The following is a 17,475-nucleotide window of genomic DNA, read 5'->3' as shown; positions in this document are numbered from 1 at the left end:
CATAAAAATCAAACCAGCCTCACAGCCATTGAGTGGATCTTGACTCATAGCAACCCCTCCTTGGGTTTCCAAGGTGGTATCCCTATGGAAATAGATTGCCCAACCTTCCTTCCAAGGAGTGGCTGGTGGATTTGAACCACCAGCCTTCTGGTTAACCATCAAATGCCTTAGACAATATGCCACCAGAGCTCCTAGTGCTCCCATATATATATATGTATGTCTCTATGAGTCGGAACCGACTCCATGGCAGTGAGTTTGGTTTATATATAATGTGTGCATTTAAGTACAAGGAGCTCTGGTGGGTAGTGCCTAAGGCATTTGACTGCTAACCAGAAGGTTGGTGGTTCAAATCCACCAACCACTCCACAGAAGGAAGACTGAACAATTTACTTCCATAAAGATTTACTACCTCAAACCCAGTGGGGGTCGCTATGAATCAGTATCAACTTGATGGCAATGAGTTTGGTTTTTGAGTTTATACATATGTACACATGTGTGTGTGTGGGTATATATGTATTTATATATAAGTGTGTGTATTTGGGTGGTGCAAATGTTTTCTAATTTTGTGAGGAGTACAGTGAAGAACATCCTATGGACCACTACTGTGTAATACATGAGGTCACTATGAGTTGGAATCAACTGGAGAGCAACAGGTATGATTTAATATATATGGAGCTCAGGTAGTGCCGTGGTTTAACATTCTGCTACTAACTGAAAGGTTTAGTGGTTCTAACTCTAGCCATTTTGTGGGGGAAAGATGTCATAGTCTGCTCCTGTGAAAACTGATAGCCTTGGAAACTCTATATGGCACTTTTACTCAGTCCAATGTTGTTATGAATTGGAATCAACTTGGAGGTAATGGGAGATTATATATAATATATTTTTTATATATATATATATATAACATATACACACAATAAAAATGCAAGTTTTTCACCTTTGGCATGGTACAGTCTTACTACTTTTCTATTGCTCATTTTAATGGAAAATACAGTAAACCTGTGAAAGCCAACTTGTGTAAGTTGGAAACTTGCAAGACAAGGAAAACTCAACTATTTTCCACTAAAAGGAATGATAGAAAGGTAGTAAGACTGTGCTCTGTCAAAGGCAGAAAACTTGAGAGACGTGGAAAAACAAGGCAGTCTCATTGAGTTCTGACACTGACAGGTTTTGCTCTATTTGAATTTTCCTTCTCTGACAAGTTTTGGCCTTTCACAGGTTCTAACTTTAGCAAGTTTTACTTTGCATGTAACTATGCCAGAAGGCTGGCGGTTCAAACCCACCAGCCACTCTTCGGAAGGAAGGTTGGGCAATCTACTTCCCTAGTGATACTGCCTCGGCAACCCAAGGAGGGTTCACTATGAGTCAGGGCTGACTCAATGGCACATAACAACAACAACAACAACATAACCGCTATATACATAACTGCACATACTATATATGTATATATATGATACACATATTATGTACATATGTGATATATACCACATTTATGTGCATATATATATGACATGATATATATATCATAAAAGATACATGTATGTGATAAGTACATATATATCATATCTGTAACATATATATCTGATATGTGTGTGTATACATACATACATATATACATATATATATATATATATATACATACATACACACACACACACACACACATATGAGAGCTCTGGTAGCATAGCACTTAAGGCACTTGACTGCTAACCAGAAGGCTGGCGGTTCAAACCCACCAGCCACTCCTCAGAAGGAAGATGGGGCAGTCTACTTCCGTAGTGATACTGCCTCAGAAACCCAAGGAGGAGTCACTTTGAGTTGGGTCCTACTTGGTGGCACGTAACAACAACAACAACAACAATTATGTATTGTGGTAGTTAAGGTTGTACGTCAACTTGGCTGGGCCTGGTTGAGTGGCTGGACAGCTGAATGTAGTTATTCCCCATGGTGAGATTGGTAATTATCTCCATGCTAGAAGCTACTGGAGCAGCTGAATAGCTGTTTTAGGGATGTGGGCTGCTTCCAGTATATAATAAGGAACTTTGAGGAAGGTGTCCAGTTGATGGCGCACTTGAACCCTGTACATAGCCAGGTCATTGCAGCAGCCTGCCGTGTTGCCCTGTGGATCTTTTAATGGACTTGAATTATAGGCTTGCTGTGTGGTTTGGTAATATTGGGACTGTGCCCTTTCATTTGTCGACCTTGGGTTTGTCAGCCTCAGCCGCTAGCAGCTGCCTGAATGAAGAGATGCTTCTAGCTTCACTGGGCCAGGAGCAGGAGGCAGAGCTGAAGCCCAAGGTCGAAGGGCTTTCACCCAGCCCCTAAAGCCTGGCACCTGGAACTCGTACTTCTAACCTCCAAAATTGTAAGAGAATAAACTCCTGTTTGTTAAAGCCATCCCATTTGTGGTATTTCTGTTAGAGCGGCCCTAGGTAACCAAAACATATATATATATGTATATAGGATATATATAGTTGCAGGCAGGCTGGGGGAATTAATTAAAAAGTGGAATTGAACTGAGTGGTTTGAATTTTAATATGAATTCTGGAACTAGAAATCAAAGAACATTATATCAATTTCCTGAAACCTAGTAGCAAAGTAAAATATCTGGTTTGTACTAACCCATGAAGGAGAAAAAGCAAACAAAAATAAACTAAAGTCTCCCAGTAAATGGGTATTATATCTGCATTTTTAAAAAACTCAAGTGGAATAGAATTAGATGATTTTCCAACTTGACTTACACTGCTGTTTTGATCTATTCAAGTTCCTTACAAATGTAATGTTAGTTTATCTTTTTTTTTTTTTTATTGTGATTTGGGTGAAAGTTCACAGAGCAAATTGGTTTTCCATTCAACAATCCATACACATTCTGTTTTATGACATTTACTGTAATTCACACATTATAACAGCATTCTTCCCACTTCCTCCCTGTGCCCACCCCTTCCCTTCATCCTTCTTTCCCATCTTTTCCCACCTTCCTGGCTGTATCCCTGGGCAAATGCTGTCCCCTTGATCTCATATGCTTGATTTTTATAATGAGTGCATTTACTCCTGATACTGTTATTCACCTTATTGGCCTACCTGTTGTTTGGCTTCCAGTTCAATCATTGGGGTTACATTCGGTTCCTAGATTGAAGAATGTTTGAGGGCTTCCACTGGTCTTCATCAGACCATTAAGCCTGGTCTTTTTATGATTTGAATTTTGTTCCACATTTTTACCCACTTTATTCAAGACCTTCTGGTAGCATAGTGCCTAAGGCACTTGACTGCTAACCAGAAGGCTGGCAGTTCAAACCCACCATCCACTCCTCGGAAGGAAGGTTGGGCAATCTACTTCCCTAGTGATACTGCCTCGGTAACCCAAGGAGGAGTCGCTATGAGTCAGGTCCAACTTGATGGTTCATAACAACAACAACAATAACATTCAAGACCTTTATTGTGATCCCTTTCAGAGCAGTCAGCTGTGGTAGCCATGTACCATCTACTTCTGGACTCAGTTTGTAGAGGCTAGGGTTCACCTAGTCCATTAGTACTTTAGACTGTTTATCCTGCATCTTTGATTTTCTCCACTCTTCTTTGCTGCATATGGAGAGGGACCAATAATTGCACCTTAGATGGTCGCTCACAAGCTTTTAAGACCTCATTCACTACTCACCACAGAAGAATGTAGAAAATGTCTGTGAACTAGGTTGTGCTAGGTGATGTTAGTGCCTCCAGAGACTATGGTCCTGAGCCTATATACCCAGCGATGTATTTCCTCAGAGTATTTGGTTATGACTAAGTAGTTTCCATCATTTTGTCCCCTGTATGCTCTAGTACATTCATGGATATATTTATAGCACCCATAAATACATAGGTAGAGATAGCCTCTGTCAAACCTGTATGTATTCATGGGTGTAATTTCATTTGTCTTCCTACCCCTGTTCAGACTGAATGTCTGTATATGTCTCCACTCGGAAATTATTGTTATTTCTATTATTGCAGGATTGTATATGTAATAGTAATCACCTTTGTGGCCTTTAACTCTTGTACTCCTTCCTATGTCTTCTAATGCCTTGATCATTTTGTGCTGACCTCCCCTTTATTGTATATTGCCTTTTCCTTCACCCAAATTAATACTTGTCTACCTTCCAGTTGGTGATTTTCCTTCCCTTCCCCTCTTGCCCCTGGTAGACTTAAAAGAACAATTCTTTCTGCATGTATACCTTTTCTTTTAAAAATATGGAATGCTTCATGAATTTGCATGTCATTCTTGTATGGGGGCCATACTAATCTCTGTATCATTCCAATTTTAGTATACATGCATTTGAAGTGAGCACTATTTTGCTATTTCTGTTGTTCTGATTTGAATTGGGTTTCCCAGTAATACCTTATTAAAAAAAAATCCAAACTCACTGCTGTTGAGTTGAATCCAACTCATAATGACCCTTCCTTGGGTTTCCGAGGCGGTATCTCTATGAAAGTAGATTGCCCAGTCTTCCTTTTGAGGAGTAGCTGGTGGGTTTGAACTGCCATCCTTCTGGTTAGCAGTCAAATGCCTTAGGCATAAAGCCACCAGAGCTTACAGTAACACCTTATAGAAAGTTTAATTTTATAAATGTTATTTCTCAGAATTTTAATGTGAGGTACACTTAGAGGTAGTGTTATTTCTTACTTTTTCTGTTGTCAGGCAGACAACTTTATTCACCATTCCTTTAATCTTCAAGTAATAAAGAACTAGTGACAGTCCTTGGACAGGAAACGTCTTCATTTCATCAAAAAGCCATTATTTGCTGCTTTTCTTCTTGAGCCTTTCCCCCAAAATCATTTTCCTTTGTATACTATGAGTCATACACTCACTTGTATCAGTCACCCACTTAATTACTATTTTTCACATCATCTTCCACAGTGAATTTACAAATAAAACTTTTGGTTATAAAGGATCTTTAAAAATATCCCCATGTAGTATTGAGTGAGACCTAGGGCATTTTATAGTTACTTATTTTTTGTTTAATTTTGGAATTTCTTCCGCATAATAGGAAGTGTAGTATATATTAAATTAATTTTGCAAATACTTGAAAATATTCACTAGCTTGAATTAAAAAACACAACTCTTACTCTCCTTTGAAAAGAATACAGATAAAATGAGTAAGTAATAATTGTTTTCTCTTTGCCCAATTTTCACTATTTTGTATTCTGATTGAATAATTTTTTGCTGACCACTATTATGAGAGTGCCTTCTCTTTCATGAACTTACTTTCCTTAAGCTGATTAGATGTTTGTTCATTTAAGATAGTCTTTAAAAACTATAGATATTATCTTTAAAAGAATAGGTGGGTATCTTTTGTTTCATCTTCATCATGCCATTTCTTGGGCATCTGCTACTGTGATCTTAACAGTGAGGGAGTGACTAGAGCAAGACCAAATTTGAAGGAACAGTTTGGCAGACAGAAAGGGTCTAATGTATAAGGTCAGACTCTTTTGGGTAAGCCTCTTCAAAGTATGTGACTTTTTTTTTTTTAATTGCATGATAACTCATCCCATTTTGGATACAAGCATTTGATACACATTTTATACAACATCTGATTAATCCTATGATAATTAAGAGGATTAATCCTCTTTGTAAAATTGAATATAGCCAAGAATCATTTTAAGTAGGTAACTCACTCACGGCCATGGAGTTTAACCACCTAAAAAGATAAAGAAAGGGGAGTTGGACTTACAGGGTGGTTGAAGCCATGCATCTTTCTGGCAGACTTGTTTAAAATCTTGTTTTTCTCCTGATATATTTACTCAAGAGTAACAAGAAGTATTGGCAACTGTGTAAACTTCTGCTTTTTGGGTTAGAGCTAACTCAAGGGCAATGATATTATCTAACACACCTTTAGCAAGAGAGTTTAAGGATTATTTGCATTGCGTAATTCTATTAATGCCGTATGATATTGATTTTTGGCAATAAGGATCAGTATAAGTAATTCAAGAGCATGTCCAAGCATGAGAGATAAAAGTGAGACACTAAAGGATAAACATGGAAATTAAATGGGTGTCTTAGTCAGATGTGAATGGCTTGTTTGGCAATTAATGGTAGCACTGGATATGCGACTACAGTTAAGAATGGGTAATACTAGTGGGTCAGAATTATCTTGTACAAATTCTGGAACTTGATGGCCAATCTAGCAGTCAGTCAGTGGCTACTGACTGAGCTAATTGAACAAGGCATTATTTTCCCAATCCTCTGAAATGGCAATAGTAATAAAAAGGTTTACAAACAGACTAAATTTCATGTTGAGGAGTTTCCCAATTAATGTACTCAAATTGATATAATAAAGCTGTTTCAAAACTAATAAGTATTAAAGCCCAATAGTTTTAGCAATTTGCATTAATTAAATAATTATTTACAAAGTAAGTTTCCTTAGTTACTTCCATAGAAAAATAGAATGATAAAATAGGTGATAACACCATGAATGTGTAATAAGGCAGTTAATATAAGAATAGTTACAATAATGAAGCAAAGGCTACACATTTCACCATTGTGCATGAAGTCTTGTTCCATGATCTTGGAATCAGCTGTCTACTTTTGATGCTTCTGGCCATGAGTACATTTGAATATCAGCTTAAGTCTTTCAGAACAGTTCAGTCAGTGGCTTTAGTCTTCTTTAACTGAGACAGATAGATTCAAGTTTTAACTCCCTGTAATTTAGCAGCACAAGGGTTAGTGAGATGGACTAAATAGAGTTCTTCCAGCAAGGTTCCAATGAATCTTTTAATTGACATCTTTTCAATATACATATTCTCTTGGGGAGATGATAAGTAGATTTTTGAAGTGACTGTTAATTAGAGTATTAAAATAAATAGTGACCTCCTTTGGGTTTCTGAGGTGGTAAATCTTTACAGAAGTAGTTTACCCAGTCTTCCTTCAGCAGAGTGGCAGTGGGTTTGCACTGCCAGCCTTCTGTTTAGCAGTCAGATGCCTTAGGCACTACACCACCAGAGCACCTATTAAAATAAATAGAGTTTTAAATGAAAATAGAGCATTAAATTGAAAACCTAAAGGAGGGCCATTTGGTTCAGAGAAACTACTTCTGTTATCATAGTCATGTTAGTATTCATTTCTTGGGAGTAATTCAAGATGCTTTGAATATATTTAGTCAGAATTTTGACACGTGCTATGATATCTTCTAATCTTATTAGAGACAAAAATAGAAGTTAATTAATTAAACCATTGAAATACAGATCTGGACTAATGAGCCAAAGAAAAGAGAAAAAAATGGTTTTTTATATCTAGACAATAGAACATTGAAGATCAGTGATATTCTCATATAAACCTTATAACAATTTCTCTGTTTTTGTTTATTCAGCTCTCTGTAATAAAGGGCATCATGCTTGGTAAAGTAGATGGTCAGTGAATAAGAAGACCATCCTCAACAAGGTGGATTGACAGAGTGGCTGTAACAGTGGGCTCAAACATAGCAACAATTGTGAGGATGGCACAGGACCAGGCGGTGTTTCTTTCTGTTAAACATAGAGTTGTTCTGAATTGAAATTGACTTGACAGCACCTAAAAACATGTTTTTAAAAATGAAAGACCTGATAAGAGTTAATTATAAAAGTAATGCAAAGGTGAAAGCCAACTCCTAAGTAAAAACTTTAGATGAAATATTTGTGAATATAATGGTTATCCTTGTTTTTAGATAAAACATAATAATTTTGAGACATAAATAATCAGGACATACCAAAAATAAACTAAGATTATCAAATTTCAAACCATCTGAATATTATTAAAAATTCTGTGAGTGAAAAATGTGAATTCCTAAGTTAAAATTATTGGTTTAGTGATGCTAGATTTAAGGTTGTAATCAAGTTAGCAGTTGAAAAAATAAAATTGTGACATAATATTATGCACTTGTTTAATATGAGGCAAAGATAGTTGACAGGTAAATTTTAGCCCAAAGAAAATTTGACACTTCTGATTTTCCAACATGTTACATACAGTTAGTTGATAACATTGAATAAACCTTTTTTTTTTTCCCACTAGTTTTCTATTTTTAATTTTCATTGTGATTTGATTGATAGTTTACAGAGCAAATTCACTTTCCGTACAGCAGCTCACATACACTTCGTCTCATGACATTGACTACAATTTACCACAATGCGGTAGCTCCCCTCTGACTTCCTCCCCATAGTTACCTCTTTGTGTCCTTCCCTCCCATGCACTCCTGTCCCCCTGAGCTGTCTCCCTGTGCATATACAGCCTTTCTATTCTCCCATAATTGATCTCTCCAATGAGTGTATCTGCCTAATGTAAATGTTCAGCTCATATGCCTGTCTTTTGTTTGGCTAGAAGCCACAGGAGGGGGTTCAATTCCAGACCTGAAGGGCAGCTAGGGCCATAGTCACAGGGGTTCCTTCAGGCTCTGTCAGACCAGCAAACCTGGTCCTTTTTTTTTTTTCAAATGATTTTGAGTTTTGTTTACATTTTCTCCCACTCTATTCAGGATCTCCTACATAGATTCCCCCTCTGAGTGATTCATAGTGGTAGCTGGACACCATCTAGTTCTTCTGGTCTTGTAGTTGTATAGGCTGAGGATTGCATGGTGTACATGTCACTGGGACTAATTCTTTCCATGTGTCTTTGGTTTTCTTCATTCTTCTTTGCTCTGGACGAGGAGAGACCCATCGTTGCATCTTGATGGCTGCTTGCAAGCTTTTAAGATCCCAGTCGCTGCTCACCAAAGGATTATGTGGAACAGTGTTTTTGTGTAGTATGTTATGCCAGTTGAGCTTGATGTCCCCTGCAACTATGGTCCTGAGCTTGCAGGTCCAACTACTCGCTCCATCTGGGTAGTTGGCTGTGGTCAAGAAGTGACTACACCCTTGCCCCTTGTCAGGTCTACCATATACCTGAGAATTCTTACAGAACATACAAATATACTTGTAGAAACATTGCCAACCCTTTATATGGCCTTGGGCTCACTCCTCCCTGCATAGACATACCTAATAGTTCAGCCTGTCCACCCATCTATCCACCTGTGTATCCATGTTTGCCTTCACAGACAACACCATACTGTATGTGCAAAAGGGTTCATCTTTGTTGTCTGTACCTCCTGTGCACCTCTATTTCTTCCTCTTCCTCAGTGCCACTGTGTTGATCACTCATATTTGGTACATTGCCCTTCTCTTCACCCAAATCAATACTTGTCTCTACCTATCTAGCAGTGGTCCCTCTGCTTCCCTCCCAACCCTGGTAACCAACAAAGAAAATTTCCTTCCATATATAAACCTTTCCTTGACTTTTTACAATAATGGACTAATATAATATCTGTCCTTCTCTGATTGACTTATTTCAGTCAGCATAGTGTCCTCCAAGTTCATCCACGTTATTCAGTGTTTTGCTGATTCTACATTATTCTTTGGGGTTGCATAGTATTCCATTGTGTGTATGTACTATAGTTTGGTTATTCATTCTTCTGTTGATAGGCATCTAAGTTATTTCCATCTTTTGGCTATTGTAAATAGTGCTCTAATGAACATGGGTGTGCATATATCTGTTCTTGTCCTGGCTCTGACTTCTTTATGATAAATGAAAAAATAAAACCAAACTCACTGCTGTTGAGTCAGGTCTGACTCATAGCGACCCCTCCTTGGGTTTCTGAGCCAATATTACTATAGAAGTAGATTGCCCAATCTTCCTTCTGAGACATATACTTAGTAATGGAATGGCTGGATCAGATGGTATTTCTAAATCTAACTTTTTCAGGAATTGCCATACTGCTTTCTACAGTGGATGTATCATTTTACAGGCTCACCAGCAGTATGAGAGTCCCAATCTCTCCGTATCCTCACCAGCATTTGTTATTTTCTTTCTTGTTGCTACTAGTGCTAGGGCAAGATGGTATCTTATTGTTGTTTCGATTTGCATCTCTAATGAATGCTGATCATGAGCATTTCTTCATGTTTGTTGGCCACCTGAATAGCCTCTTTGGTGAAGTGTCTATTTGTGTCTTCTGCTCATTTTTCAATTGGATTATTTGCCTTTTTATTGTTGAGGTGTTGGAGTTTTCTATAAATTCTAGAAATAAGTCTTGTCAGATATGTTGTTGCCAAATATTTTTTCCCAATCTGTAGGTTCTCTTTTGACTCTTTTGGTGAAGTCTTTGAAAGCATATAAATATTTAATTTTTAGAAAGTCCCATTCATCTAGTTTATCTTGTGCTATATGTTCCTTTCGGGTTATGCTTAATAGTCTATTTATGTCATAAATGAGGGTCCCTAAATTTGCCCCTAGTTTCTGCCTGAGGAACTTTATAGTTTTAGATTTCACATTTAAGTCTTTGATCCATCTGGAATTAGTTTTTGTGGATGGTATGAAGTACAGATCTTGTTTCATTTTTTCTGCAAGTGGATATCCTGTTCTGCCAGTGCCATTTCTTTCTTTTTGGTTAAATTTTTATTGTGATTTAGGTGAAAATGTACAGAGTAAACTCACTTTCCATAAAGCAGCTCACATACACTTTGTCTCATGACATTGACTGCCATTTACCACAATGCAACAGCTCTTCTTCCACTTCCTCTCATGGTTACCTTACCTCTTCCCTATGTCTTTTCCTCCCATGTACTGCTGCCCCCTGAGCTGTCTCCTTGTGCATACACAGCCCTTATATTCTCCCATGATTGATCTCTCCAAGGAGTGTATCTACCTATTGTAAATATTCAGCTCATATGCCTGTCTTTTGTTTGGCTGGAAGACACAGGAGTAGGTTCAATTTTAGACCTGAAGGGTAGCTAGGGGCCATAGTGTCGGGTTCCACCAGGCTGTATCAGACCAGCAAATTTGGTCCCTTATTTATTTATTTTTAAATGAGTTTGACTTTTATTCCACATTGTTCTCCCACTTTATCCATGATCTCCTACATAGATCTCCGTCTTAGTCATTGACCATGGTAGCGGGGCACCATCTACTTCTGGTCTCATGTTGTATAGGCTGAGGATCTCAGGGTATACCTGTCACTTGGACTAATTGTTTCCGTGTATTGTTGGTTTTCTTCATTCTTTTTTGCTCTGGGTGAGGAGAGACCCATGGTTGCGTCTAGATGGACACTTGCAAGCTTTTAAAATCCCATTCTCCACTCACCAAAGTAGAATGTGGAACAATGTTTTTGGCCAGCTCCATTTCTTAAACAGACAATCTCTCCCCCATTTAGTGGATTTTGGCCCTTTGTCAAAGATCAGCTGACCATAAGTGATGGATCTGTTTCTGGGTTCTCAATTCCATTGTTCTATGTGTCTGTCTTTGTACCCATACCAGGCAGTTTTGACTACTGTGGCTGTAGAGTAGGTTTTAAGATCTGGGGATTTGAGACCTACTGCTTTGTTCTTCTTCAATCATGCTCTGCTTATCCGACGTCTCTTTCCTTTCCACATAAAGTTAGTGATTGGTTTTTCCATCTCCTTAAAGAATGTTGATGGGATCTGGATTGGGACTGCATTGAATATATAGATTGCTTTGCTTAGACTTGACATTTTCACAGTGCTCAATCTTCTCCATGAGCATGATATGTTCTCCCAATTATGTATATCTCTTATGGCTTCTTTCTTTCTTTCTTTTTAATGCATTTTATTAAAATACAATTAATGTACAGTGAAATACATAAAACTAAAGTAACCTGGGTCAATGCATTTTTTTTTTTTTTTTTGCCGTGTTCTCTTCCCTCCCCTCTCACCCCTGGCAACCAACAAAGGAAGTTTCCCTCCATATATAAACCTTTCCTTGACCCTCCACAACAATGAACTAATCTATATTTGTCCTTCTATGACTGACATATTTCACTCAGCATAATGTTCTCCAAGTTCATCCATATTATGTGGTGTACAGACTCTACATTATTCTTTAGTGCTGCATAGCATTCTATTATGTGTAGGTACCATAGTTTGGTCATCCACTCTTCTGCTATAAATCTTGGAGATAAGTCCCTTGCCAGATACGTAATTATGGGCAAATATGAATTTGTTACTGTTACTTTTGTTATGTGCTTTTTTGTGGTATCGATTTCTTTGTTCCATATAATTTTCTATGCTGAGCTTGTTTTGTTTATGAATCATGTTACCACTTCCTTCATTGGTATTGTTTTAGTATTTGGTGAATATTTGTGCTGGTCCTCTCTTTTGATATAAAGGTTTATCATTTTTCTTTGAGGTTACCCTGTGATTTGTAGTTTTCTTCCCAAGTTTATAGCAGTCTGTTCTATCTTGTAGTTGTCTTGACATCCCTTCCATCTAGAAGTTCTATAATGACCCAGTATTTTCCCCTCTTTTTGTTTTGTAGTTGTCCTCATTTGTCAATTGATGTTTCTTGTTCCCTGTTTACAATCTTGTAGGTTTCTTTACTTTGGATACTTCCACTTCTGGGTTATATCATCATGTGTGTTAACGGTCAGTTGTTGTTGGCTGTTGTTGTTTCTCTGTCCAAAGGACTCCCTTTAGCATCTGTTGTAAGGTTGGTCTGGTTTTAACAAATTCCCTTAATTTCTGCCTATCTGGAAATGTCCTAATTTCACCATCATATTTGAGGGACAGTTTTGCTGGGTACATAATTCTTGGTTGGAAATTTTTCTCTTTCAAGGTTTTATATATACTGTCCCATTGTCTTCTCGCCTGCATAGTTTCTGCAGAGAAATCAGAGCTTAGTCTTATTGGTTGCCCCTTGTAGTTAACTTCTCGATTTTCCCGTGCAGCTCTCATGATTCTTTGTCTTTGGTTTTGGTAAGTTTGATGATGATACGTCTGGGTGATTTTCTTTCGGGGTCTGTCCTGTTTGTGGTTTGTTGCACTTCTTGAATGGATGTATTCTCATGTTTCATCATACCAGGAAAATTCTCTTCCAACAAATCTTGAACAATTTTCTCTGTGGTTTTATTTGTCTCTTCCTGTACTGGAATTCTGATGACATGTAGGTTATTATTATTATTATTATTATTATTATTATTATTATTGATGGTATCACACATGAACCTTAGGCTTTCTTCAATTTGTTTCAATCTTTTTTCTGATTTATCCCTTTCCAAAGAAGTGTTCAGGCATTTGCCTTCAATCTCCGTAATTCTGTCTTCCATTGATTCAATTCTGCTCCTTTGCCCATTCAATGTCTTATCTATTTCTGAAAATTTAGTATCAATCTTCTGGATTTCTGTGTGTAGATTTTGTATCATTTCTAATTTTTCATTTATGTTGTCATTTTGTTCTTGTATTGTCTCTCAAAATTGCTCTAGGGTTTTCTCTGTGTTTTCCTTGATCTGTTTCTCAAGTCATTGAAGATACCTAAATATAATTCTTTTGAATTCCTTATCAGGGAGTTTAAATGCTGTGTCTTCCTCAGGGATATGTTTTGGGTCTGTATCCTGATCTCTTGTTTCTCCTGCTTTATCTTGCTTCTTTGTGTGGACCATGATGTTTGTTGTCTCTGAGGCATTGTGATGTTTTTGTGTTTCTATTTAATTGGTGATTGTATGTTGGAGTGACTTACCCACAGTTTTTATTTTCTTTGTATGTTATCTACGCAAGCAGGGTACTGTGCTCCTCTCTTCTCTAGTTGACAGCACTTATACACTCACCACCTATCTGCTTTCCTGTTGTCAGCCTCCTGTGTGTCCCTCCTGACATTGGCAAATAGAGCCTATTCTTAGGTCCTGTTTTCATTTAGGTTTTTCCACTAGTTGGTGCCTAATCCACTTCTATGTAGTTCCTTTCAAAGCTCAGGGCTCCAGGATTATCTTCAGTATCTCTGTTAATTGGTTTTTCTTTTCTTTTTTGAAGAGGGTCTGTTTCACTTGTCTGCCTATTCCAGGGTTGAACAATGGATAAGGGAAAACTCCTTTGGAGAAAGCTTTATAGCTACTGACAAATGTTCTAATGGTTCAGGTGGAAACTCAGGTGGTGGTAGAGTGTGTTTTTAAAAAACAAAGGGCAATTTGCTTTTATACACAAATGAGCTCAGGTCTTGTTTATAAACCAAGTAAAGAGTATGTAATTAGTGAATCAAGTACAAGAAGTTTGAAGGAGAGTATAGTGCCTAGCATTAAACTAAGACATTTCATCTTATTCTGACTTCTCTGCCTTTGAATTCATTGTCTAAACCAAAGCTTGAGTGATTTTTATGGAATTCTTATTTGAATTCATTTATTATTGGCCTGAAGCTATTTGTCAATAGTTGTCCCTTATTAAGGCATACAGTGCTCTTTCTGAATTAGACTAGTGATTGTCAACTCATTTTCTAGTGAAACCCGTGAGAGATGGTCTCTTCATGTTACCTCATTCCCAAAGATGTATCTAGGGCTTTATACAATCCTAAATGTCAGCTTTATGTTCAATAATTTTTCTTACATTCAACAAAACATATAGCAGTGTAAATGAGTGAGAATGCTATTATAGAGAAACTATGAACCTGGTTCAGTTCATAGAAAAGTGAAGTAAGTATTTGTGATCTTAGAACTTTCGAAAACTATTAATGCACATTATTTATTTAACCAGGTCCTTATTGATGGATCTTTATGTTGTTTCTAATCTTTTGCTATCGAATAGTGCCTAAGGCATTTGACTGCTAACCAGAAGGCTGGCGGTTCAGACCCACCAGCCACTCCTTGGAAGGAAGGTTGAGCAGTCTACTTTCCCTAGTGATACCACCTTGGAAACCCAAGGAGGGCTCGCTATGAGTTGGGTCCGACTCAATGGCACATAACAACAACAACAAGACACTGTGAGGTGTCCTTGGTGGTGCAAGTGGTTAAATACGTAACTGCTGCCCACCAGAGTGGTCCTTGTAAGATACACCTGGTTATCTACTTCAAAAGGGGCACAGCCTTGAAAACACGATGGAGCAGTTTTACTCTGACACATGGGATTGCCATGAGTCAGAATCGACTCAAGGGAAACTAACAAGAAAGCAGTATGATAAAATCCTTGAATATATGCATGTGAGTAAATAGCTTCTATAGCGGTTCAAACCCACCAGCTACTCCTCAAAAGGAAGATGGGGCAATCTGCTTCTGTAGTGATACTGCCTTAGAAACCGAAGGAGGGGTCACTATGAGTCGGGTCTGACTCAATGGCATATAACAACAACAACAACAACATAACTTTCTAGAAGCGACCTTGTTGGTGAACCTATAAACAGTTTACTCTTTTAATGTTTTATTTTAAAATGATTATGGACCAACAGGAAGTTGCAAAAATGATACAGAGAGGTTACATGTACCTTGAAGCATCTTTTGCCAAGGATAACCTGTAATCATACTATTGTAATCCTTAGTAGTAAATTATTTTTGGGATATCAAACAACTAATCATAATATAGATAACTTTAGTAAGTCAGGATATTTGCTTGATAATTATTATTTTAGTCTTTGCCTACTTCTTCAGCTTCTCTTTTTCCTTCTTGAGTTTTACATTAATTAGTTTTCCAAACACATTTATGTTATTTTATACATCTGTATGTGTTCTTGAACTTGCTTTTCCTTGTGACTTGGTATGAGAACCAAAACCAAACCAAACTCACTGCCTTCGAGTTGGATCTGACTCACAGCGTCCCCTTCTTGGGTTTCCAAGGGGGTATCGCTATGGAAGTAGATTGCCCCATCTTCCTTCCGAGAAGCGGCTGGTGGAATTGAACTGCCAGGCTTTTGCTTAGCAGTCAAATGCGTTAGGCACTACGCCACCAGAGCATCTTGTTCAAATTTCAAAGTGTAGTTTAGTCGTTTTGTCTTCCTTCAGGTGTCTGAAAAGTTAGTCACTCCCTAGTTTGATTTTCTCTTATGTCTCAGAACCTTGCCCTTATTAAAATTATGGAGTATATTACTCTGTGTATTAACTATATGGTTACATGTTGTCTCTGCTATTAGATTTAAAGCACATTAAGAATAGGGGCATTGTATTTTTTTTTTTTTTTTCTTTGTGTTCCCCACACCTAGTATAGTGCACAGTAGTTCTTGGGTGGTACAAATGTTTAAACAGTTACTAACCAAAAGATTAGAGGTCAAACCCACTCAGAGGCATCATGGAAGAAAGGCCTGGTGATCTATTTCCGAAAGATTATAGCCATTGAAAATCCTATGGAGTGGAATTCTACTTTGAAATACATGGAGTAGCCATGAATCAAAATCAACTTGATGGTAACTGTTTTGGCTTTTTAGTATGGTGTCTGATTAGTTGTGCGAGAGCAATAAATACTTATTTGACTGTAGTTGAACTAAAGATTTATTAGCATTTTGATTTGATTTAACTTAAATGGCTTTCTTATTTGTGTATTGGGATTTCAGGATAATGCTTTCCTTATGCTGTATTCTGCACAGTGATTTGTTTTGTCATGTAATTGCTTAATAGATTTAGAAGGAAGTCTTGTTGATAGTTCTGCCTTAAAAGGGTTTCAAGATAATTCTTAACCTGAAATCTATAGTACAGATAGTAATGGTTTATAACAAGAGTTGAAAAAAATAATATATTACTATAATAAAATATTTTTAAAGCAAATTACCTTTTTGAAGACAACACTATTGCTTTTACATTTCTTTATGGTTTCTAGAAATAGGTGATTGTTTTATATATAAGCACATTCAAGCAAAGTGAATATTGTTTCTTTGTTATTTTACTATTGCAGATTCTGTATTTCTTGCAGATTCTATATATATATATGTCTGAAGTAGGCTTTTAAGATATACTTAAAATCTCATTAGTTTTTATTTCATAATTAGTTTTACACTTATTATATGCAATATTTTATTAATGATATACTTATTTTATTATCTATTATTTGGGATATTAGTAGCTATTATGGAGAGTCTACACTTCTTGTAGTGTGATGGACATTTTACATACTGTGGTCTCTGCTGTTATTTAAAATATTTCAAGGAGTGAACAGTAGTAAACAAACAATTGAACAACATTGAATACTAAATTCTTCAATTTGATCATTTAATAAATATTTTTTCTTAAAAACATTTATAGTTATAAAAATTATAGTTTATAAATATTCAAATATGTTAATTCCATCTTATTAACTCAAACGATAAAATTTAGAAATTCTTCTTAGAGTGTCTTCTGGAGGAGGGGTATGAGAACCTTCATCCTACTGATAAATTAAGCATACTGCATTTTCTCTAATGGAAATGCTTATGGTTAATGTTATTTATAAAATACATGCTAAAGTAATATTATGAAAATGTGAAAAATTGATGCAGAAATGAGTTTTTTGGATATCTCTTCAAATTTTTACTTTATATATATTATATATATGTATATATATATATGTATATATAATATACATATATATATCACACACACATATATATATATACACACATACACATGCATGCATATATAAAGTCTTTATAGGTAAATGAGCTACCTAATACTTGGTCTTTATTTATTTATTTTTTTTGGTGGAAATGCATATTCTATTTTTATTTATTTATTTATTTATTTATAAATTTTATTTTGATTTGGGTGAAGA

The 17,475-nt window shown here is 36.6% G+C and overlaps 1 protein-coding gene and 1 non-coding gene across 2 annotated transcripts in view; one reads left to right on the top strand and one right to left on the bottom strand.

Moving 5' to 3' along the window:
• METTL15 (methyltransferase like 15) overlaps positions 1-17,475 on the top strand; it is a 370,101-nt gene that overhangs the window by 11,902 nt on the left and 340,724 nt on the right. The window lies entirely within an intron of this gene.
• LOC122151154 lies at positions 4,216-4,319 on the bottom strand. Its single transcript, XR_006164004.1, has one exon. It is a non-coding gene; the product is annotated as a U6 spliceosomal RNA (small nuclear RNA).

The sequence above is a fragment of the Orycteropus afer genome, unplaced genomic scaffold, assembly GCF_000298275.1.
Source record: "Orycteropus afer afer isolate SDZICR_OR568_19922 unplaced genomic scaffold, OryAfe1.0 scaffold00321, whole genome shotgun sequence".
Classification (NCBI taxonomy): domain Eukaryota; kingdom Metazoa; phylum Chordata; class Mammalia; order Tubulidentata; family Orycteropodidae; genus Orycteropus; species Orycteropus afer.
This window is presented reverse-complemented; position numbering and strand designations above follow the sequence as displayed.